At 39.0% G+C, this 24548-nt stretch overlaps 1 protein-coding gene across 4 annotated transcripts in view; it reads left to right on the top strand.

Annotated features, from left to right (window-relative positions):
* The window catches only part of LOC129771057 (peroxisomal targeting signal 2 receptor), a 47940-nt gene that overhangs the window by 13027 nt on the left and 10365 nt on the right, over positions 1-24548 (top strand). The window contains exon 1 of one of the 4 annotated variants that reach the window (XM_055774341.1): positions 6344-6453. The exons of 1 other annotated variant lie outside the window; for it this stretch is intronic. The gene's annotated coding sequence lies outside the window, so the exon portion shown is untranslated. Of the gene's footprint in view, positions 1-6343; positions 6545-15997; positions 16055-24548 lie in introns of those variants that run through there. 2 more of the 4 variants (XM_055774340.1, XM_055774339.1) reach the window with 2 other exon arrangements.

The raw sequence follows: 24548 nt of genomic DNA, 5'->3' as shown, positions 1-24548 counted from the left end.
CGATCGTTTCGTGTTTATGTTTCTTTCACGTGTTGCTATCGTTTTTGGTGCAACTCAACGAGTGACAACAATAATAATCTGCCATGTGTGGCATGTCCAGTTCTGGCAACACGGGCTTCGTCAGTTCAGCGATCAATTGGGCTGGGCTATCGGCACATTTTTCGTCATCTTATCAGCAGGCAATCACCGTTCGGCTTCGGGCGGTCTCCGATTATCCCGCGGGCGCACATTTTGGCGATCCTGCCACGAGTGAGAATCAACTGGGATAATCGGAGACCGCCTTTAACCGAAATATTTTCAGGGGAATTATTCGCGTGGGAATTAAGTGACAAAAAAGTTGCACATTTCCGAAGAGCATTTGGTGTGATTCCCATCGTGTGTGAAATATTCCAAACAGAAATTAGACAAATCCTTTGTTTTTTTTCATTGAAGTTTTTCTGTGTGCAAAAGAGCAGTAGCATCTTTTGGGGGAACAACTTAAAATTACATGGAAATGATACGTTTGGAAAAAGTATGAATTGAACAGCATGGATGGCAGAAATTCCAATGCCCCATGTTAAACTGCAGGTTGATTTGAACGATAGCAAAATTGAAACTTGTTGCCAGAAACAACGAATTATTTTTCAATTAATTCAGCTCAATAATTTGGTTGCTTTTGGGTAACAAAAGAAGATTTTTTTTAAAATTATGTTTCTATATTCAGTAGGCGATGAAACAAAATAAGTACTGATGCACATCAGCCTTGTAAATGCATTGCATTAACACATATTACTTCGCAGTAACGCATTGAAACTCAATATTACGGGCCATATATCAATAATGAGCGTCACTCTAAAGATGCATAAGGAAAAACAACAGATTATTAACACCGATATTCTCAATTTTTTTAAATAAAATAAGGTAAAAATAGATAAATCTTTTATAATAAGTACGGATCGGGACGACCGTACGATGAAACTGTAAAATTAAAGTGAATAAGCGTGGATCGAGACGACCGCACAAACGGGTACTTATTTGCCTAGGCGTGGTGCATTACATACCGCTAAAAATTCGCATTTGAGACCCCCCTCCTTCTCACCGCATACTCATGTCTGAAACCATAGCCCATAATCAGGACTTTCACATGAAATTTGCATTTTTGCATTATATGCTCTGCTATATGACTTAAACACTTGTGCTGAAAAATAAACGTGCAAGCTTTCATTTCATTTATTTATCCTTAAGGTTTGGTTTAGTTAGTTAGAATCCGGAATCATTGTTCATTTTATAGCAGTGGTCGTAGTAAGCGTATCTCAAATCTTTTGACATTAAAATGTTTGGGAAAAAGCCTGTATCTTTCGACGATGAAAATTTCAGTTGATCCGTTTTGTTTTGAAAAAAAAAATCGAGTAGTTGTATCCGAGACACTACCGTTTAGGACGTAGGACTACGCTTTTTTTTTAAATTTGTTGGTTTATCATTTCGGTTATAATTTGCGAATACGAAAGTCGAAAGTTCATAAATAACTCTTTAGAAAAAAGTTCCGGAGACCCTGAAAAGGTTTAATGGCCTGCGGGGCTTTGTAGAATCATTTCGAGAAGCAACGATTCTTTCTTGCCTTTGCGAGAACAGTACACTAATTGGTCATATGTCACAATTTGTTTCTTTATATCAATGCACGCATTGCACTGAGTATTTAACGAGAGGCATCTACCGTGCATCGCCATTCAACAAGCATCAAACACGCGTCTAACAGATGCACACAGTTGCAGCGATAAACTACAAGTGAAATATTCGCTAGCGTTCACAGCTCGAGGGGAAACAAAACACAAAACGAGCAGAATAAGCGACCTTTGTTGTTTCGGGCACAGAAAGATTCTGAGAAATTTCCTCTGAGGAGATGCAATACTTATACGCTAGCGACAGCTTACTTACTTCGCAAATATTCTCTTTTCGCTATCCCACTTCGTTGTTTCTATTCTTCTTGTTCTTCTTTTCCTTTATTTACGGAGACTTTAAATCCAACGATTCATTCGTCTCCGACTGTTTCTATTTTAGCGGCTGCATAAGTTGCTCGTTATTGACAGCTCTGTTCGGGAAAGCACACAAATGGACAGAACAAATTCATGTGGAAATGGGAATGCTTCCTATTTTCATCAATTTAAACCAAATACAGACTGTGGGATTGTAATGTATAGCATATCAAACAAATCCTAGAAAATTTCCGATTCGATAGGTATGCAAACCGTTAAAATCCGTTCGCAGCAAAAATAGTTATAAACATTAAATTTATTTCATAAAAACGTGACCTGTTTTGGGATTTGGCACTCTTAATGTAAGACGTAGTCCTACGTCAAAATTTGTGCAGGATGGATACCGAGAGAAGATACTTGCAACGACAGTGCAACTGTTGTTCCGATGGGTCAGAGAACCCATCTTAGTGGAACATACGATCGGAAGCTGAGGTTGAAGGTATTGAGATAATTAACGCAAACCCGAGACTCTCGAACTACGACATCGCCACAAACAAAACTCCAATCAAAGTACCATCCATATCCATATGTGAAAAGTTATCGTAACTTCTGTGCCTGCAAGCAACCAAACAAGACGCTAAAGCCAAATCTGGTGGTCGAAAGACGCGCTCGAAAAATGTACAGCAGGGTTTTTTTTATTGAAGTACGGAGAATACATGCTGATGGATGATGAAACGTACGTGAAGATGGATTTTGGACAGTTTCTGAAATTCCTAAAATTCCTGAAATTCTATAAATATAGTAAATTAAGTTCTGATAAATTTGCCATGAAGTTCTTGATTTGGCAAGGGATTTGCAGCTGTAGACAGAAAACCAATGTTCTCGTCACAAACATGACAAGGAACCTGAATATGTATAGGTGAGAGTGCCAGCAGAAACTTCCGGTGATTCCGTGACATTGGGATCAATTGCATTGAAAAAGACCTCAATCCTCCGAATTATCCCTAATTCCACCCAATTGATAAATATTGGCCAATAGTCAAGCGGAATTGAAGGAGAGAGCCAAAGTGACACGGGATGCTGCAAACATGAAGAGATCGTGAAATAAATTGACCAACAGAGAGTTCAAACTTCGATGGAGGTATTCGAGGAAAAGTGAATTCAAAAATATTGTTTGTACTTTTAACCAATCTCGAGATACAACTGGATTTATGATTCCGGATTCTAAATGAATCGTGCTTTAATCAACAGAATGAAGGGAAACATCATGAGAAAGACTTGCTTCATCTTGTAGTTGAACTTTTTCATCTTTACTTGCTAGCCTTTCCCAAACAGCAACACAATAAAACAATATAAGCTATGTTCCTGGGATCTTTATTATGCTGCGATAGAACGTTTAATTCGATATAACGTACAATTTTGAAGGAGAAATGTACGTTATATCGAGGTTACCCTTTACTAGGTATCATAAACCCACAATATGAACGAAGGCACGAAGAAGTGATTCTACAGCCCGACAACGCTTGGCCTCACCATGTCTAAGACGTCAACTAAAATGGGAAGACCTACCCCAATAGCAGTATTCCTCAGATATTGCGTCGGCTGATCGTTACTTGTCCCGTTTGATGGCACATGGTCTGGCTGAGCAGTAGTTCCGCTTACATTGAGATATTAAATGAAGTATCAATTGAATCACAATATAGAAAAAATAATAAAATTGCATCACGGATTATCTTTAAATGATTGTAAAAAGACACTCTCGCAAAATACGATTTCGCGATTCAAGTCATTTGTTGATGTCTTCACACATTCCGTCCCTGTTTTAAACTTTTTAAAGATTTTCAACTATGTAAAAACTTTGATCTTATAGTTCTCAACATTGTGACGAAAACAAAACCTTCCAAAAATGTAAACAAAAACTAAAAGCCACAATACTTTAACGATTTTTGGGAATAGCCAAAACTTCAAGCCAACTTCAAATATAAATCAATGTTGTTCATCAGAGTCTCTTCAGACAGTTTTCTTCAATATGGCTCTTCTAATTCCAAACTCGAAACAATGGGCCTGATCACGAACATCACTGCCACGTACGCTTTCACGTCACTCACACTTCACTTAATCACAACTTGTCACGGACAGTTGCGTGTGAAAATAAACTCCGTGAAGTGAAAGTGTTCATTCCCGTTTATAAGAGACATGTTGGTTGCATAATGTCGGGTGTTTGAACGTTGTGTCGGTTGCATAATGTCGGACGTTTGAACGTTATGCAGGTAAAATTGATACAGCGTATGAGATAATATTCCATTTGATTAATCGTATATTTTAGAACGACAAGTTTGCGATTATACCTCGATGATTAGTTTGCTGAATCAAATGCTGGCTCAAAGATGAGGAGGAATAATTGGTTGCTTGGGAATAATGTAGTTGTTGAACATATGAGAATGCAATTCTACGCTAGAGATAAAACATGACAGAACATCTGATGGGTTTCAAGGAATTTGAAAAAAGCGGAAAGTGATTCAGATTTGCTTTAGACGGATATTGAAATTATGGAAAAAGAACTAGAGAAGTATTTAAAAACAGTATCTTGTGAATGCTTTGCAATGATAGACTCATTTTTTCCTTGTTTAAAACTTATTATCACTTTTTTAATATCCTTTCATTCAAAGTATGTCTTCAAAACAATACCGTTGAAAATATCTATAACGTAAAAAGTTATAACTATCGTCCTGATTCTGGTCTGGGCCGCCAATTGTGAATGTTTGAATTACAAAAAACTAGCTCTGCAATGTTGGAAAAACTTTACAGTTATTATTTTGTATTCAAAATATCAACAAATCAACATTATACATAATCAATCTTGATCGTATTTGAGCCAGTGGCCTCCATTGCCATTTTATGGTGTTGCAACTCTCTCTTAGTCTAATCCTAAAAATAGAAACAAAAAATTTCTGTTCATTCAAGACAATCGGAAGTAGACCTCAGACATGTTTCAATGGGCCTACGGGAACTACATTTTTAATCCTTAATTAATTTCGTTCTTTCCTAAACAAGACAAGACAAGATCCAACATGATAGCAAAAAAGCTAAATAAATACGAAATTAAACTTACTCCATTCCGCGTGACTAGCTTTCACCATCTAAAACACAAGTGACAAATATACCTGTTTTTCTCCGTGACATGACAGTATCGTGGTATTCATAATAACACCTAGTTCATCAAAGTTGTCACGACGGATGAACTCTTCTGTATTCTATACACACGGTGACAGCCGTAATAAGGTTGTATACAATCCACTTCGTTTTCACCGTGAAGTGACGCTCGTGATCAGGTTCAATGTCCGCTCATAAATCCACGCAGTTATCACTCATTACACCACGATATTGCAGTTGTCAGCAAATTGAACCAACCATTCAGATTAATCAGGAACGCTTTAATTAATTAGAACTATACATGCGATCAACAGTATCATAATCATCTCTGATGCCCGATTTCAATTACCTTCCACACAATCGAGCAACCGAGCATCGCTTCTGCCAGCACACATCGTTATGATTTATGATTCCGCCGTCCAAACCGTGCTATCATGCTAGACACGAAGGCTGCCGCCAGCAAAAGCCACACACAATCAATCATCGAAACTGTTAAAAACTTTTAAACAACGTACATCACTCAACCCTCTGCACCGTTTTCCCGGGGCAACTTTCCACCGCCGTCCACTGCAGCGAGTGCAATGTGCCGCTTACAAACTCTGGACAAGAAGCTGGACGCATCGCATCGGAAAAATCAATAATGCATCTTTCCCGTCGACTCCCGACCGACCATCATCCGTGTATCCGACTCCACCAAAGGGGTGGTCAAATTTTAGGAACGGCCTTGCATATCCACGCACAGCCAGGCCGTGCAGGGATGTGGAGTCTGTGCAGCATCATCACTCATCCCCCGCAGATGGTGCGCTTCATGGTGGTGAATTTGACCTTTTCCAGATTATGCGTACAGCGCAAGCCGTCACTCTCCCTCGCTTTCGGACAACACTTTGCTTGTTTCATAGAATACATCCTTCGTGTGGAGTTTCGCGTAGGATACTAGCGTCACCAAGATGGGATCATATTTTTTTCTGAGCGTCTTTTTATCCATTGTTCGTTCGTGTTGCTGCGTCAATTCACCACCACAGCTTTGAATCTTGGAAGTAATTTTGACTTAAGACCACCCACAATCGCCACCCCCTCTCGGAGGGGGTGGACTGTACAGAGCCTTCGAAATGAGAGTGGTGGATGCGTGGGTGGCAGCCATTAAGAAGAACTTTGCTCAATTGTGTGTGCAATAATAATACACCACTTTCGGGCCGCTGAGATGTGTCCAGCCACCATCGCTAAGGACAGTGGGCGTCTGAAAGGCGTCCGAGGTGGTGGCGTTGTTTTTCCTCGCGGTGAAAATTTACCAAAGTGATTGAAAAGCTGTGCACTGTTTTCCAAACTACACACTGTTTTGCTGCTGTTTGTATGATCGGGTTCAATTTTAGATGTGTTTTGTTTTGTGTACCAAATTTATCCATCCAAAACGCACTATTTCTATACATTGTATGACTATGGTAAGCACTGGCGCGGGAGCAATGATTGATAGAAGAAAAAAATAGTTCGTCCATTGAGGTGCACTATACCGCCATTTTGGGATGCACTGTTCCACCGCTAACGATATCCATATCCACCTTTTTTGTGTCGTTCGTTTTTACTTTTATCACATAAATCCATCCGCCGCTGTCATCTTCGGGCGGCAGTAATTATCATTTCTTCCACTTGCCACTTTCGGCCCTCTGAAACGCGCGCGTTCCAGAAATAAACCACATTAGATCCTCTTTCCTCTAATCACGCTCCAAAACAGCTCCCAGCCTCTAGAACTGGGCCCGAGATCTCTCGCAAATTCTTTGGCCCGACCTTTCCCAACCGTGTGCGACTTGTGTTTCCACGTCAAGATGCTGCTGCAGCCACTTTGATTTTCGTTTTTCTTCTGCCACTGTCTCGGGGCGCAGACACCGCACAATCCGTCGCCGCATCTTTTGGGGGGGCTACAATTAGAAAATTATGCAGCATCTTATACCTTCGAGCGCACTAGCCTTGCCTCGGTTTGTCGTCGTTATGGATTACTATTATTAATACTATTTTTGCGTTGCAACCACGGCGCGCGGCGGCAACATCAACTGCTACCACCCATTAAAGTGAAATTGGGAAAAATCAGCGAGAGGAAAACCGCGCGCGGACACTGGCGCACAACGGCGATCTATGGCAGCAGCAGCAGCAGCACCAGGACCAAAAAAGGGTTACACAATTGTAGCGTCATTTTAGCTTCTTGTTTTTTGGTGTGTTAGTTTTGGCAGCGTCGTGTTCAGTGAGGGGGGACGAGGGGGTGCAAGGGTGGCGGAGGTTTTCATGTATGTGGAATTCTTGGTGCAGCATCCACACTTAGGTGAGATGGCACACGGCAATCGTCAAAGCATACGGGAGCTCTGTGTGTTTGGTAGTTTGCCATCTGGAATAGTGGCTCGAGAGCTCTCTTTCGCTCCTTGTTTATCTTATTTCCTCACTAGTGTTTGTGTATGTCAGTCTATCGGTGTGGATGCTGCGCAGTTTGATTCATGCACGTGGACCAAACGGTGCTCTCCCGCTCGATGGAGAGCTCACGACGATGATGACTATGCAGTTACTGATGATAAACGAGAGGACGCTTGCATTTTATTGAATGATTCCAAAATAGTTTATGCTTTATGGTACAACTAGTCGATACGTAGGATTCATACAATACTTCAACAGAACAACATTCATCGTCACTGTAGTCAACATGTGTACGAGGCCTGAATTAAGTCATGAAATATCTGAATGATAAGTTGAATACAACAATTTAAATTGTCCCGTTTGGTTTCAGTTATTATGCAAAAATTATGTGATGGTTCATTCTTGGGTATTTTTTTCCCAAAAATATCTCATTGCGCCCTATTGTTAACATTCTACACCCAAACTAGCGTTGGCAGAAAACATTTCATCTTTGGCAGAAATGATGCCATTTAGTGTGCTGGAGAGCCAAATGCGCAAATAATGAGCTGTTTTAAAAGCTTAAAAATGGTTTGTATGTATGCGTGCAGTCATCTCTTTCTGTTTTCTTTTCTCATTTCATTTGGGATTGTGCCAAAAAATCGAACCAAGGCCGGCTGGAATGCAAAGCTATTTTACACGACTACGCTTTTTTTTCTCTCTTTTATAGTGACTTTCAACACATTTCGGCTGGTTCGACACTTTTACTTCCATTTTTGGAAGAATGTCGGGAGTGAGAATTGAACTCGTGATCTCTGCGTGAGAGGTATGGTTGTTACCACTACGCCAGATCGCCTCCACGCACGACCACGCTATCCACATGGCTAAGTTGTTCAGCAAATTCGTGATAATATTGTACCTGATTATAAAATGAAGTTGGGAAGTGTTTTCTAAGAGTAAAAAAGGAGCGCATGAAGGAGAACAATATATATCTCGGTCTGGGCCGTGTATGTGGCAAAGTATGCGGAAAACTTATTTGTCTTTTATTTCGCTCGCTCGTATTAATCTTATATTACTTATATACTTATATTATATTACGAGATGAAAAATGGAAGGTGTGAAGATATTTTAAATCTGTGACTGTGACGTTACTTTTCTTATAATAGTCCACTACATAGGAAAAGTGTTGTTCTTAAAACTAAAAATTAGCAAATGAAATGAATGAAATAGTTTTTTTTTTCTAAATCAATGCTAGCGTTCAAAATCATAAGGGCTCGACATTTTAACAGTAACTGAATTTTCAGTATTTTTGAAGTGTTCTAAACTTAATTTCAATTCAATTTTACTTCCCGTTACGTCGACCAAAAACGTAAATGAACAAAGTCAGAGTCACACAATCTTTTGTTGCTTTGACGGATAAACATTTGACAGTGCATGGGAAAAAAGGTTGCAAGTTTTTTTCATGTAAAATCAATTTGAAAAATAAATTTAATTGACTCCGTATGACTTGTGTTCCGCTTGAGTCTTAGCTTTAGACGACTGAAGTTTTCAGCACCCTAATTGTGGAAAAAGTAATTACAATTGCTGACAAAAGTCAAACTTCCATGAAGTTGCTCTAGAATCCAAACATAGTAGACGTTAGAATACTATTTCTGAAATCAAGGAAAAAATTAAACATTTTATTCGATATGTTCTGTTTTTTTTTCATAATGCGAAAAATATGATTTGAAAATCTGTAATTAGCTTCTGTACATCCTCTTTCAACGTTATTCGTTGACACATTCAATTTTGTACCATTTGAGTAACTGGTTGGTATGCCTGGTATGTGAACTTCCTATCTTCCTGGCTACTAACACAATCAAAGTTCAACACAACCAAAAACCCGTGAGCCTTCCCACCTTCTATTCTTCATCTCGATATCTCTGTACCATGTATATTATACCAATGCTTACCAGTGTTTGTGAGTCATGATATTTTCTGTTATGTTATGTCTCATTCAATGTCATAAATCGGGATGGCAAAACATGAGCTAAAAATCAATTTTGGGTGTAGCTTTTGACTTTTTTTTTTTGTTTTGTTTTTGTTTGTTTGTTACCGTTGGGTTACCGGAAGAGTTGGATCAAATCACCATTTGCTTCGCCTGTGTTTGCGATTGCGATTGCGTGTGCTACTCATAAATCATGTCTCGTCTCCTGTTCAAACGCTCATGTTTAATGTTCAGTCGGAATACGACTTAGATAGTGGTGCTTTTCTTTGCATTTAGTGGTTAGTAATTAGTAGTGTTGATTAATGAATGGAAAGGATAGCAGTTTGGCCGAATACCGGATACCGGATAACCGGCAAGCTTCGAGGCCGGATAGTCGAATATTCGGCTCTATATTTGCGAATAGAAAACGAAGAGAAACTGCAAAGAACATCAATCAATTTTTTCCATTAAGATCAAGAAACTTAGAACTGTTTTCAGGGATGATACTCTAAGAAAAGGCACACGGACTTACAACAGTGGTGCTTTATAGAGCAGTGCGTTAGGCTTCGTTAGACATTTGAAGAAATAAAAAAAAAATACAAGTTTTGGCCTCTCCTGTATTTTTATGGTAGTTTCGGATGTTCCTGCACAAAAAAAAAGTATTCGGATAAGGATGAGACTGCAGATAGAACATCGAACTTACCTCACATGAGAGCATCTTATAAAGCTGGATAGGGACGTCATTTAAATTACTTATGAGAAGATTCAAATTATGAAATTTCAACCTTTTTGGACCCGAGGTTCAAGTCAGACTAGGAGTTCATGAAACGGAAACAGCCCGGAAGAAAACCCTCCTATAGTATATAAAATATCTTGCGATGAATCTTCTGAGATTTTCAGAGCATTTATGAGCATCAAAGTAATCAAAGCTTATTCTTAATTATGTATGAATTATGTTAATGAGCTATTTTGTGATGATTTATCTTGTGTTAAGGAGAAATTATTATTTTTTTTTTCAATGTACTCCCTATCGGTTAATCTGTGATAAAGCATCACTGTTGACTGCCTGTACATATGTTTACCGACCTTAAAGGACTCACGAACAATTCTGGAGCGCTCCTCTTGCTGGTTAAAGTTCGTATTCTTGAGAGTATAATTTTTGGAAACACTATTCCATTAAATGTCGTTTTGAATTTTCAGCGTTAAACGTCATAAAATAATCAAAATAGCATAAAGGCAGAAGTGCTCAAGATGGCGTGATTTTTTTTAAATATTTTCGTTTGTTTTTGGCTTTGTCATTGATATAGTTTTGGACAAAGGTTCAACAACTGAAACTTGGAATATAGAAATGTTACGCCAAAAACATGAGTTCAGCTGAATTCATGGTTTTCGGGTTTGAATAATATTTTTAAAATATCAGTCTGTCCGTCACGATTTTGGTTATTTATTTATACTCAAATTTTATGTACACCTAAAATATTATGAAATACTCACTTCCGAAGCGACAAAAGCTAAGAAACATAAACATTACAACGTAAGTACTGTTCATAATCATTTACTGTACAGTGCTGCCAAAATAATTGAAACCATATTTTCTGAACATTGATGTATGATCACTTGCTGAGAGTACTAACATTTGGATGATATTAATACTCAAGACATGTGGCGGCGCCAGTGGTTATGTGGTTTGCGTAACAGCCTCACAACCCGACTGTCATGAGTCATGAGGAATTGTCTAAAGCGAAACATCTCCGGCTACGTCTTCTTTCGGAATTGAATTGAAGATATTGCCCCCGCTCATGAGTTGTTGAGTCCGATAGGTAGGATTAGGTGGTGAAATCGTCTTCCTAGAGTCGGTGATTGCCACTAAACTTGTATATGGCGGAAAAATACCGGAAAAATAAGCTAAAATAGAGGCAACATTCTGTACGCGCACACCTACAACATGAGGGGTAGGGTGGCAATGAATGTATGTAGGTCAAACAAATCATCATCGAATTGAAAGAACTGACCATGTACAATTTGTTTATTGGCATAAAAAATGATCTGTGCAACATTTCAGCTTAATCGGACATGATTCAGGGGTTCCTCGAAGCGCTCAAAGTTTTGATTTTTCGACCCTCAAAAATCTGCCATGGGGGTGGGGAAAATTGCATGAAACGGCAAGATTTATTGTTATTTCGAAAAAAAAAAGTCAAAAATTGACTTTTTGGCACTCGATGGTTATTCCGTCTCTGGAAAGACAATTCATGACAAAAAAAAATCGAGATAACAACGAATCTCAACGTTTCATACGATTTGAAGATATTCGGCTTCAAAATGTTTTTTCGAAACCCTCTATTTCATGTACTCCTTGGGTGATTTTCCGGTTTTCAAAAAAACGTAAATTTTGACATATGCTACATTTGAAAATGAAGTTCGATTGAGCCAATGTTTTGCATAGGGTATTTTATCGTGCAAATCAACATTTCACAGGAAGTCCCATATGATGAAAAATCGAGATGTCCATTTTCATTGACACCCTAAAGCATACGTTTTACCTTGTACTCCGAAAAAACGACGTTCCAAAAAAAATTTTGGAGATGACAGTAGATCTCGACGTTTCCCAATTTGAAGACATTTGGCATCAAAATATTTTTTTTAAAACCTCGATTTCATGTACCGGAGATTTTTGAGGGTCAAAAAATCTAAACTTTGAGCGCTCTGAAGCACCCCTAAATCATGTCGGATTGAGCTGAAATTTTGCACACGTCATTTTTTGAGCTAATAAACAAAATGTACATGATCGGCTTTTGAAATTTGACATGACCATTTTTGTGGCCACCCTAATGAGGAGTGTTCTTTGTTTTCAAATTAACAATTGGTACAAAATACGCCAAACTTGAGTCGATCAATTTTTTAACTTCCCACCCTTTACTGTCGTACCAGTTTGAAGGTAGAACACGAACAAAATCTTTTTGTACATCTGTACTATACTCTCTTAGCCGATTTCTGGACCCTAAGTGGTTTGAGAACCGAAGTATAAGATTCAAAACACTTTTTAGGCTCATGTTTGAATTTGGAATTATGGTTGTAAACTCAAGTCTCATCCATAAGCAATGAAACGACTCATAGAATAATTTTCATCATCCGCGGTTTGCGGAGAAAATCGCATTTGATTAATAATAAAAACGGCTGGGTAATGTCGGGGACATAAACAGAGGGACACAGGACTATATAGTGCATTATGTTTGCTACTAATTCATATTACAGTGTTGATGTAATGTAAGTAAACTAAGTTCTTGCACTTCTGGAATTGGACATTCAATTACATTTTCAGTATCTCTTAGCAAAATTACTTCTACAGTGTTCCTAAAGACATAATTCACAAGAAATAATCCACAAATTAAATATACTATAAAGGGTGTGTCACATCAAATTGCATCACGGAAAAAACGCTGTAGAAATTCGCCCAGTACATCGATCCTTTTGAAAACTTTAGACAGTAAAATAAAAACTATTAAACAACTTTTGGCATTTTCTTTTTATTCATACTTCGAGCCCAAGCCCGTATGCTCGCACGTTCCTCTTTACCCCGTCCATAAGGTTCTGTACAACGTCAGGTTGTAGTTTTTTTGAACAGAAATCCATTTTCTCTTGAAGTCCGCCTCCGATTTGACAACTTTTGGGTTCTTCCGGAGGGCCTGCTTCATAATCGCCCAATATTTCTCTATTGGGCGAAGCTCCGGCGCGTTGGGCGGGTTCATTTCCTTTGGCACGAAGGTGACCCCGTTGGCTTCGTACCACTCCAACACGTCCTTTGAATAGTGGCACGAAGCGTGCCACTATCCGGCCAGAAAATGGTCGGGTCCTCGTGCTGCTTCAATAGTGGTAGTAAGCGCTTCTGTAGGCACTCATGAGGGTAAACCTGCCCGTTTACCGTGCCGGTCATCACGAAGGGGGCGCTCCGCTTTCCGCAAGAGCAGATCGCTTGCCATACCATGTACTTTTCGGCAAACTTGGATAGTTGCTGCTTGCGAATCTCCTTCGGAACGCTGAATTTGTCCTCTGCGGAGAAGAACAACAGGCCCGGCAGCTGCTGAAAGTCCGCTTTGACGTAGGTTTCGTCGTCCATTACCAGGCAATGCGGCTTCGTCAGCATTTCGGTGTACAGCTTCCGGGCTCGCGTCTTCCCCACCATGTTTTGCCTTTCGTCGCGGTTAGGAGCCTTCTGAACCATGTATGTACGCAGGCCCTCCCGCTGCTTGGTCCGCTGGACGAATGAACTTGACAAATTCAGCTTATTGGCGACATCCCGGACCGAACTTCTCGGATCACGTCTAAACTGTTTAACTACACGCTTGTGATCTTTTTCACTGACGGAGCATCCATTTTTGCCGTTCTTCACCTTCCGGTCGATGGTTAGGTTCTCGAAGTATCGTTTTAGTACTCTGCTGACCGTGGATTGGACGATTCCCAGCATCTTACCGATGTCCCGATATGACAACTCCGGATTCTCGAAATGAGTGCACAGGATTAATTCACGACGCTCTTTTTCGTTCGACGACATTTTTCCAAATTTACGAAAAATTGACAGTGAAGCATGGCCAACGTGATCTATACACTCTTATCTGATTATAAGCGAATACTGAAGATATAATTCCTAAAAATTAAATTTCTACAGCGTTTTTTCCGTGATGCAATTTGATGTGACACACCCTTTAGCTGGAACCAATATTAAGATGAATGTTCACATATTTTCACAAAAAAAAAACTCTTAATCGCATCATCATATCCGAGACTATCTTCTTCTTGGATGTCACTCACGTTCCCAGTAGAACTTTTACCTTCTTAAAGTAGGTATTACTAGCGTCATTTTTATTAGTAGTAGATTTCTATGCCGGATATTACGCCTTGAATGTATTCTGAAGTGGCAAGCTCTAGATTACGCGCGATCACAGTGCAAGCCGGAATAAATTTCTTTGCTGAAAAGTCTCCCGGCCAGAACGGGAATCGAACCCGAACCCCCGGCATGAAAATGTGGGACGCTAACCACTCGGCCACTGGAGCACGGGAGTATCCAAGGCTATTATTCATCTGATCCCGGATCTATGACGCTAGCATACGAAAGTTTTCGTTTTCTAAACCGAAACCGAACTGAAGCGTTTCTTTGAAACAAATAATCGTATCCAATTTCGATTCCATTCTATTGATTTACATCCCAGCAAACATTCTTCAAAAATTTGATTCAATCTATTTAGCCAATGTTTAGTTGGAGTTTTCGTAGCTTGTGTTGGAGAACATTGATTTTCAACAACAAACCCATCACTAACAGGTCATGCGCAAATTACTGCACGTTACTCGGATGCAAGGCACCTAATTTACGTTAGTTGAGAGGATTAAGCACCAACGGCATCCAGTTTTGTAAACAACAGAAGAAGAGTAGCTTTTCCGAAGTAGAGTTATGACGCATGACATTATGTTTATTGATCTCATCAATGTTTCATTTAAAGCTTTAAATGCATTACCATACCCGCGATCATTTGAATTAGTTCAATTAGTTCAAGTATGATGAGACATTTGAAGACATTTTGCCACAAACATAATATGTAATCAACTTTCTTCGTTTCGCGAAGATAATAGCGGATATTCATCAGATCATTAATTGCGTCCATCAAAGCATACTAAACGGAGGCTGAGGAGTTATGCACATCCATCGTTATGAATTATTATGCATCCCTTTTTTTCCTTATTTTCAACAACAACCAATCGGTCGAAATGCAACCACGAGAAAACGTTCGCGTCCGCGTCCAGTCCACATGAATGATTTAAAACGCGCAATAAAACTATTTGTTTATCGCAGCCAAAAACAAATCTTTCCTACCATCATAAACTATCCAATTGTGTTTCCTTCCCCCTTGTTGTCCATATGCACACGCGGGGCGAATTTTCTAGGTCAATGGGAAAGTTTTGCTATCGGCGGCAGATTTTTCCCGGCTACCAGCAGATCACCAGCAGCAGCACACCGAAAGACCCAACATTCCCGGACTAGTGTTTATAGTTATAGTATATTTTACCCCGCCCCCGCAGCCCCACAACTATCGCCTCCGGACATGTGGCCAGACTCCGAGAACAGCGACGAGAACAAATTTGTATTATTTTTAATGCACTCTCGCACACTCGCTTTGGCGTTGCGTTTCGTTCCCTAGGATGCTGGCGTAGAGATGGATTTTTTTTTCTTCTGCCCCGCTGCTGCTGTTTGTTGTTGTTGTTGGTATTTGCCCATTCGCCCATTCGTCGAAATCTGGTTTTGGATCTATTCATATAATATTAACGATGCTAGTTTTTCCCACCGAAAACAAAATGGAAGCGTCGAGCCCGATACGCGGCGCTGGACGGTGGGGTTTGGGAGATACAGGAGGGGGGTGGGACAGAAAGAGCAACAAATTCAAAGAAAATGAGCAGCAAAAAAAACGCACGCCGCTGGTAAAACAAGAATAGAAAAACGCAGCCCGTTGGAAAATCTTTTCCCCCACGGCAGCAAGTTGGGAGATTTTTCCGAATCAGTTTTTCTATACACGTGGCAGCGCGATGAAGTGTTCGCAATAATATACACCGGGAAGTGGAAAGTGTGAGTTTGTTGTTTTTCTGTGTTTCAATGTTTTTGAAATTGTAACTAATTTGGAGGGAATATTTTTCATTTTTTTCAAAAAAAAATATATTCTTATCCGTGTTATTCACGTTTGAGCCATATGGGAATGTTCTATTGTATGAACATCATAAACCAGCCCGAGTCTCATTCGATTGTTTCCATTCTGATGAAGAAATAAAAGCTTAATATTTATCGGTTGTTCGAAAACGTATTGTCAACCCACATATTTTTCTTCAACATTTGAGAAGTGCCCAATACAGTATTCTGTGTATTAAGTGCTCTGAAAAAATAATGTTTAAAGTCATAGCTGTTTTTTCAATTTAACATAAACGAATGCATGATGAAAACATGTTAAATATCAACTTAATACGGATAGTAGAAGTGTCTGCATTACAAAACTTCCTCAAAGTCACACAGAAAGTTGTTGAGAGCTTCGCTAGACCAGTTTATGTTTAGCGAAAAAGGTATTCAACTTCTTTGCATTGTTATGGCATTCTGCTAAGGATGCCTGCTTTACGATTTATAGCTAACATATAAGTTTATACACAAAAAGTAAGTTACTTATATAATGCTCGCGTATATATATATATATATATATATATATATATATATATATATATATATATATATATATATATATATATATATATATATATATTCTGAACAAGCTGCGTTTCTAATAACTTTGAAGATTACGGGGTTGCTTGGAATGTTATAAACCACCACCCCTATTACACAAACTATTCTATGATAATAGAGCGGCAATAATCAAAACATAAGGATGGTCATAAGGAACACTTCGTTTCTCTACACCGAGAAGTATAATCAAAAATAACACTGTAGTTATACATTGCGTTTAATGCCGTCGTTATATTCCCAGATTTTTTAAAATAATTCAATAACAATAACTGATATTGCATACATTTTTCAGAGGCCTTCGAAGCGCATTCATTCCACGCTTTTTTTGTTACAACAAATACGATAGATTACCTTCAGACACACCTGATTCAGTTCAGAATGACAATCAAAATTTTACTCTGGAATTTCGTTTCTCGCTCAAACTACACCATTGGAAATTTTTTTGGCATTCACATAACTGTTAGAAATTACTCGATAAAAGCCGTTGCTTTGTGTTCTTTCTTCGTGTCTTCCTGACTATAACTCCAACAGTATCAGTTCTTCACTTAACCTTGTCACCTCCTTTCCCGGAAGCGCATGAGATGGAGACAAAATTTATGAATTGTTCGGGCGTCGCGAAGAACCTGGTCACTCGATCCAGGTGCCATCTACAAGACGACGTCCAGGTCCGCAGTCTAGGGAACCGTTATTAGAGGCAAATGAACTGAAAAGTTTAAAGCCTCTTTAAAACAAAGGAGAAGAAGTAAGGAACCGTTGATGATTTCGCAAGTCACTCCTCACAAAAGGGAAAACTGTGCGATATCATACACTGGTGGAAATATATATAACGCCATCCCTGTTCTAGTGCTTTTTTGCAAAGTTCTCGATCAAAGATATTTTGTTATTGTATTTTTAGAATCTTAGAACGATTACCTATCATTTGGTTCCGGTTGAGCAATTGAATTAAAGGGCTATGCATAAAGTGTTGGTTTATTTCGTTATTTTGAGGTGGAAATAAATATAACACCACTTTGAAAATAAGTATTTATTCACTTTATTTCCTGTCTAAAATCGAAACAAATGTAATTAGTAGTCTGTTGCTTCGCCTTTCTTCACAATAACCTCTTGCAACCTCCTTGGCATAGACTGAATGAGGGATTTTACCGTGTTCGGAGTAATTTTGGCCCACTCGTTGATGATAGTTTTTTTCAGCTGTCCAGCAGTTTCAAATTTCTTGCCCTGTGCAAATACATTTGCTGACAAAATTCCCCAAGCATTCTCAATGGGATTTAAGTCCGGACCACACGGTGGCCAATCAAGAACAGGAATGTTATGGGCCGTTAGAAAGTTTTTGGTGTTACTTGCTGCATGACATGAAGCGTTATCTTGCTGAAAAATAGCATTTTCGTTCATAACGTCTTCCATAAAAGGAATCAAAACCTCCTCCAGCAGTTCGCAGTACTTCTCGGAATTCATTCTTGTTGATATGAAGCAGATTGGAGTTTTCCCAGCGTCACTGATGCCTGCCCAAACCATTGCGGTTCCTCCTCCGAAGTTGCGAGATTCTCTTCTTGGTTTTTTCTTCCGTTTATCTTGCCAACAGTCAGCAGAACCGTCAGGACCGTCCAAATTAAACTTTTTCTCATCGCTGAAAACCACTCTAGACCACTATTCATCCCAGAATTGGAATTTCTCGGCGAAATTCAGTCGTGCCTTCTTATGCCGAGGAAGTAGTCGCGGTACAGGTACGAATTTCCTGTACGAAAGGTTCGCGTCGGTGCTTAGAACTTGACGGATACGACGACTGGTTACTGGAATATTCATTTCAGCTTTTATTTTTGCTGATGAAAATTAAGACTCAACAACGAGGCGCTTGATATGTCGTTTGTCCCTATCTGTTAAGCGAGGACGTCTTCCGGGACGCTTCTTTGTGGTGTACTGAGCACCCAACCGGATATAGTTTGTCACGGCATGTCTGCTCCTTCCAATTCTACGCGCTATCTCGCGGGGGGAAAATCCTTCCTCCTTCAAAACATCGATTTTACCACGCTCCTTCTCCGTTGAAATCATTCCCTTCGGCATGGTCCTTGAAAATTGGAAAAATATATTACTTAAAATGTGCCTATGCTTTTTTCAATTTGCTAACAACTCCCAGTTATTTTCGAAATACACGACATGGTGGCGTTATAAATATTCCCATCTCAAAATACACAAAACAAGTGCTCTTTGCTCACACACAGTTAAAGCTCAAAAAGTTTCCATTTTTTGGCTGTGCATACTAGTGTGCGTACAATAATAAACCTACGGAATTGACAGTTACACTGTTGTTCTGTTGTGTAAATGTGATGTATTTATATGGCAATCGACGGACTTCCTCAATCTGTCGCCAAGGAATCTGGAAGGAAGGAAGGAAGGTATTGTATTATAGAGACTTTAAACTTTTGCAGTTCATTCGTCTCTAGCCTTGAGAAAGGCCCTTTGAAAACTCTACTCTACTCTACTCCAGCGCTTCCACCTCCGCCCTCTTCCCTTGAGAAAGGCACTCGATCCCTCGCCGTCCAGCCCGTCCAGCAACGATGTTGTCCAGTCGGTGTCCACACAAAGAATGATGAAGGAATCTGGAAATCAGGTTAAAATCTTTTATAAGGCCGTGGCAACCATATTGCCATCATTTTTTCGCTGTACTTGGAATCTTATTTCAATATTTTACCAAACCAAAAATTTGCTAAACTGCTAAAAATGTACGATATTAATTTGGTCGTCATTTTTATGAAACAAAGCCACGATTTTCGAGCGCCGACAAAAAAAATCTGTTTAAATTCGTTGAAAATGCAACAAGTTGATAAGTTTTTCACTGTAAACGTACTATTTAGGATCTGTTTAAGATCATGCAGTTTTTTCAATAAAATAAATTGTGTATTTGAGGAAAAATTCTTTTTTTTTACTTTGTAACTCTATATATAAAAAACTTTTTTTTTTCGCTGCACTAGAAATATTGCTTTGATTTTTGCAAAACTAAAGGAGCAATAATGTGAATTTACAAGGCAGCGATTAACAGTGTTTTGGGGTTAACCCTTTTTTTATTCTTTATTATAGAGACTTTCAGCCGTATGCTGGTTCATCTCTTAGAGTTAACCCTTTCTAAGGCCGTGGCAACTATATTGCCATCCACAAAAAATATGTTTTTTCACTTAGAATATTATTTAAATATTTTGCTTAACCAAACTCTTCTGGAAGTTTCTGTAAATGAGGTATTTACACAGCTAAAATGTACGATATTGATTTGGGAGTCATCATAATGTAGAAAAACCGCGAACCGGCGCTCTAAAGCAACAAGTTATGAAGTTTTTTTTTTGAAACGTTTCATTTGGGATCTACTGTGTAAGATCATAGTTTTTTTCAATAAAATAAATAGTGCATTTGATGATAAATTCAAATTTTTATTTTTTTTTCTGAACATGTTTTAACGGACCAACCATCCTTGTTTATCTAATTTTAAACAACCGCGAAAGTAGAAGCTAATGTATTATAGACTCTATCAGCTCTGCTTCCGTTTTCAACAGTTTCAATCATATTGAGACCAATGTGAAACTATTTTTTTCTGAATAAACATGTGTTTTATCTCATCAATCAACTTGGGAATGCCAGTTTTATGAAACGACGACGACTTATTTTTTATATGAAACCTTTAATTTTCGAACTAATTCATGAATTTTGGCTTGAACATTTGAAAATTATTACTCATTCAGAGGAACCCATGTGATTTAGTTTTATTACGTTCCTGAGGAGTCTTCCAAGTGCTCTGATGAAACCTCAGATTAAATTTTGCAAAACTTCTTTTAGAACAAAAATAGGAGGATCTTTCGGTAGATAGACAGAAGTCATATAATTTCCTGTAATCCTCAACTTTGATTGCATTCCATCCATTTCACTATTTTTGCCGAATTAATCTGCATGTCCACATGCTGATTCGATTCACGCTCTGTAATTTTTAAACTGTTTTGACTGTTCCTAGGCGTGTTGTTAAAAAAGGCATTAAATATGACCTCAGGAACAGAGTTCACATTTTTGTCGAGTTTTTGCCCTGAACCAATGGGCTGGAAATAAAGGTGATTAAGATGGTACAGGGTGTTAAATAAGTTCGAATACAACTTTTCATCGTTGTGTTGGTGCGCACAATGTTATTCTGTGTATTGGTATTGGTTTCAGATTTAGCCTCTTATATTGGCTAACCGACGCCTACGGTGTAGACTTGCTGTCATTTGTTGGTTGTTGACCGCGCACGATGTAGTGATGTGAGAGGTGAGCGACTCGGTGACATATTCTGGCGGTTGAAATTCCACGGGGTGAAACGGAATTTCATTTATTATACCACCATCCGTCGGTACCGGGAGACGGACTCTGCCAAGAACCGTGAGAGATCCGAACGGCCGCGTTCGGCAAAGATGGTGGTGAAGAAGCGAGCTCGTCGAAAACTGAACCGCTCGATCCGGAAGACTGCAGCTGACCTGGATGTGTAGATCGGGACTGCCTACACCATCATGACGATGGCTCTGGGATACAAACCGTACAAGAAACGCAAGGTTCAGGGGGAACGAAGGCTACAACGAACAAGAGTCTGGACAGAGCCAAACTGATACTTTCGCGGCACGCAGGTAAGGAGTTCGTGTTTTCTGATTTCTTTGTCCTGCAACAGCCGCACAATGTCCAAAATAATCGGCTGTGGGCGCCGACGTTGGCCAGCATCCCCCTGTCCCACAAAAACATCTCACGGTTCCAGAACGCCGCGTCGGTGATGGTTCGGAAGCGGTATCCAAGCGTAGGAAGCTCCCACTGGTGTTTATCGAGAAAAACAAGTAAATCCACGCCGCGTACTATAAAGTTCTGGAGAAGTTCCGACAACTTCGGGACCTCTACGGAAAGGATCTTTACGTCTTTCAACAGGACGGCGTACCGGCTCACACGGCGAATATCGTCCAAGCGTGGCGTCGGGAGAATTTGACTGATTTTCTTGATAAGACTGTGTGCCTTCCTAGCCTTAATCTGCTGAACTTTTATGTATGATCATACATGCTGGCCAAGCAGAGCGAACATAGAGTGAGCGCTATGGACCAATTTAAGAAGTTCATTTCCAAGATCTTGGACGAGATGCCGATGGACCAGGTGCGTGCCGCGTGCGATCCTCAAGCTCGTCATACAGCCCAATATCCTTAATATCGTTGGGTAAGAATTGACCATTCTGGCCAGAAGATCGTAAGACCCTCATCATGCTTCAACAGAGGAAGCAGACGCATCTGTAGACGCTTCTTGTGGTAGATCTGCTCGTTTACAGTTGCGGTAACCACGAACGGCGCACCCCCTTTGCCACATGAGCAGATCGCTTGCTAAAACATGTATTTCTTGGCAAACTTTGGAAGTTTCTGCTTCCTTTGATGTGCCTCTTGAACACCAAACATGTGTTGAGCGGCGAAGAACAGTAGCCACGGAAGCAGCCAGAAGTCCGCCTTGGCGCAAGTCTCATCATGCATGATGAGACAATGAGGCTTCGACAACATCTGGGTGTACAGTTACTGGGCCCGTGACTTTCCCACTGTATTTTGGCGTTCGTCACGATTTGGAGCCTTCTGCACTTTGTACATATGTCTCTCCCGGTTCTTGGCTCTCTGAACAGATTCAACTTTTTGGCCGCATCCCTGACCGAAGCATTGGGATTCCGCTTATACGCTTTCACGACACGTTTATGATCCTGATCACTAATAGAACATCCATTCTGACCGGATTTCTGCTTTCGTTCGATGCTCAGAGTTTCGTAATAACGTTTAATTTAACGACTCGTTGTTGACTGCACGATTACGAGTTGTTTTCCGTTGTCCTGATAAAAGAGCTGAGGATTTCTCAAGAGCTTGCGCAAAATCATTTCACAACGTTGCTCTCCAGGTGACGCCATTTTTTCCAATTTTCGAAAAATTTACAGCGATAAAAATACAATGTGAACAATACGCTCTAAACTACTTCTACCCAAACTTTCATGAGAAAGTACCCAAAGGGTAATTTCCTACAGCGATTTTCACGAGATGCAACTTGGTGTGGAACACTCTTTATAGTGACATTTGCATTCACTTACGACAAAAAACATGACATTGTTAGTCGTTATCCAGTGGTGGCTCATTTTGCCCCAAACAACAAAGTAATTCTGAATGCAAATTAATTACTGAAACCAAACAAAATATCTGTTCACCTCTCATTTAATTATGTGAACAGTTGTCCAAATTAATGATTTGTCGAAGGGATCAGGACGAATAATTTAAATTTCAAGGGAAATTCCTTAAATACGATGCGCACAAAATTACATCAAAATGGCTACCGTGAGAGAAATTTCTGTTTTTTTTTTTTTTACATTTGACAGTTTCATGCATAACAGGGTGTCTTAAACAGCTTCAAATGTTCTAAGAATAGAATAATAAAGAAGTATCAATTTATTTATAGCTTAATTATCGAAGTTTGAGCACTGGTTCATTTTACCAACCCTGTTCATTTTAACCTAATTTCCCCTACATATCGAGATGGATCATCGGCCCTTAACCATTTAAATCGCAGTCCTTGTGTGTTATGTATGTTATAGAATAACCAAGAAATTGTGAAACCCCCAGCTTCTTCCGATCTACTCATGCTCTGTTGCTTGCAGTAAGAAACATCGGACTATTTGTTGTATTCAAATTCAATTTCAAATTCATTTTTAGTACAGGGTGGTCTCAAACTAAGCGAAACTAATGATAACACCTTAAAAACCACTAACAGTTTTTTACTTCCGAAATGTTACTCAAATTCACTAATTTAGATATTTCACAGCTGACGAATTTCTTGCCAACTCGACTTGAGAGTTGGCAGCACCATCTCAGATAGAAGTGAAACGTTGTGGGTGTAAAAACATGGGTCATTTAAGCAACTTTGCGTACTTGAAATATTCGTAAAAGAATTAGACTACTTTTTGAAAAAAGCAAACTTTTTTTTTTTCTTAATTTTTTACAAAAATTTATAACTTAAAAACTATGATACCTTCAAAATTCTTGTCAAAGGATGAAATGTAGGAAATTGTTTAAATTTTTACAAAAAAAAATCCAAAAAGTTATTGGAAAAAAAATTCGCTGACAAAAAAGTTATTTAAAAAATTAAAATTCTCAAAAAAATTTTTTCTCAAAAACGTATTTTTTAAAATTTTTAAAAATATAATTATGAATAGCCCTTGAAATTTCCAACAAGTCGTCCATAGATCAGAAGATGGGCACTTTTACAGGGAAAAGTTTTCGAACAACAACTTTTTCATATCTTTATTACATTCTTTGAAAAAAACATAACAAATCCTAATTTTGTTTAACGTCAAGGTAGCGATATAATTTATTTGACAAAGGTTTAGATCGTGTTAAAATATAAACTTTTGTCGAAGTCGTCAACATTCTATCCGTTATAGTTTTTGGAATATAAGTCATTTTTGTATGAAGACTCCTGAAAAAAATATTGTTTTGCTCGTAACATTTTTGTGTGTATATTCTCACCCACAACGTATCGATGCTATCTGAAAGATTCTGTATTTATGTACTTATTTTGTGACATGTGACAAGGGTGTTCTCCGACGCTAAGTGGATGAATATAAAATTAAATTCTGATTTTATATTCAAAGAACGAAAAATATATGTATGAAAAACAATGAAAATAGTTGTGTTTCGATTCAATTAGATAAACTGAAAAAAATTAGAACTGTACATAATCAAGTCCGCCCTGTGATTTACTTCTGCGTTATCATCAGAAGGAGGGAGGGTTTGCCTTAGGACGTTTCCAAAAAAAATCTTATAACATT

Source organism: Toxorhynchites rutilus, chromosome 2 (genome assembly GCF_029784135.1).
Source record: "Toxorhynchites rutilus septentrionalis strain SRP chromosome 2, ASM2978413v1, whole genome shotgun sequence".
NCBI lineage: Eukaryota > Metazoa > Arthropoda > Insecta > Diptera > Culicidae > Toxorhynchites > Toxorhynchites rutilus.
This window is presented reverse-complemented; position numbering and strand designations above follow the sequence as displayed.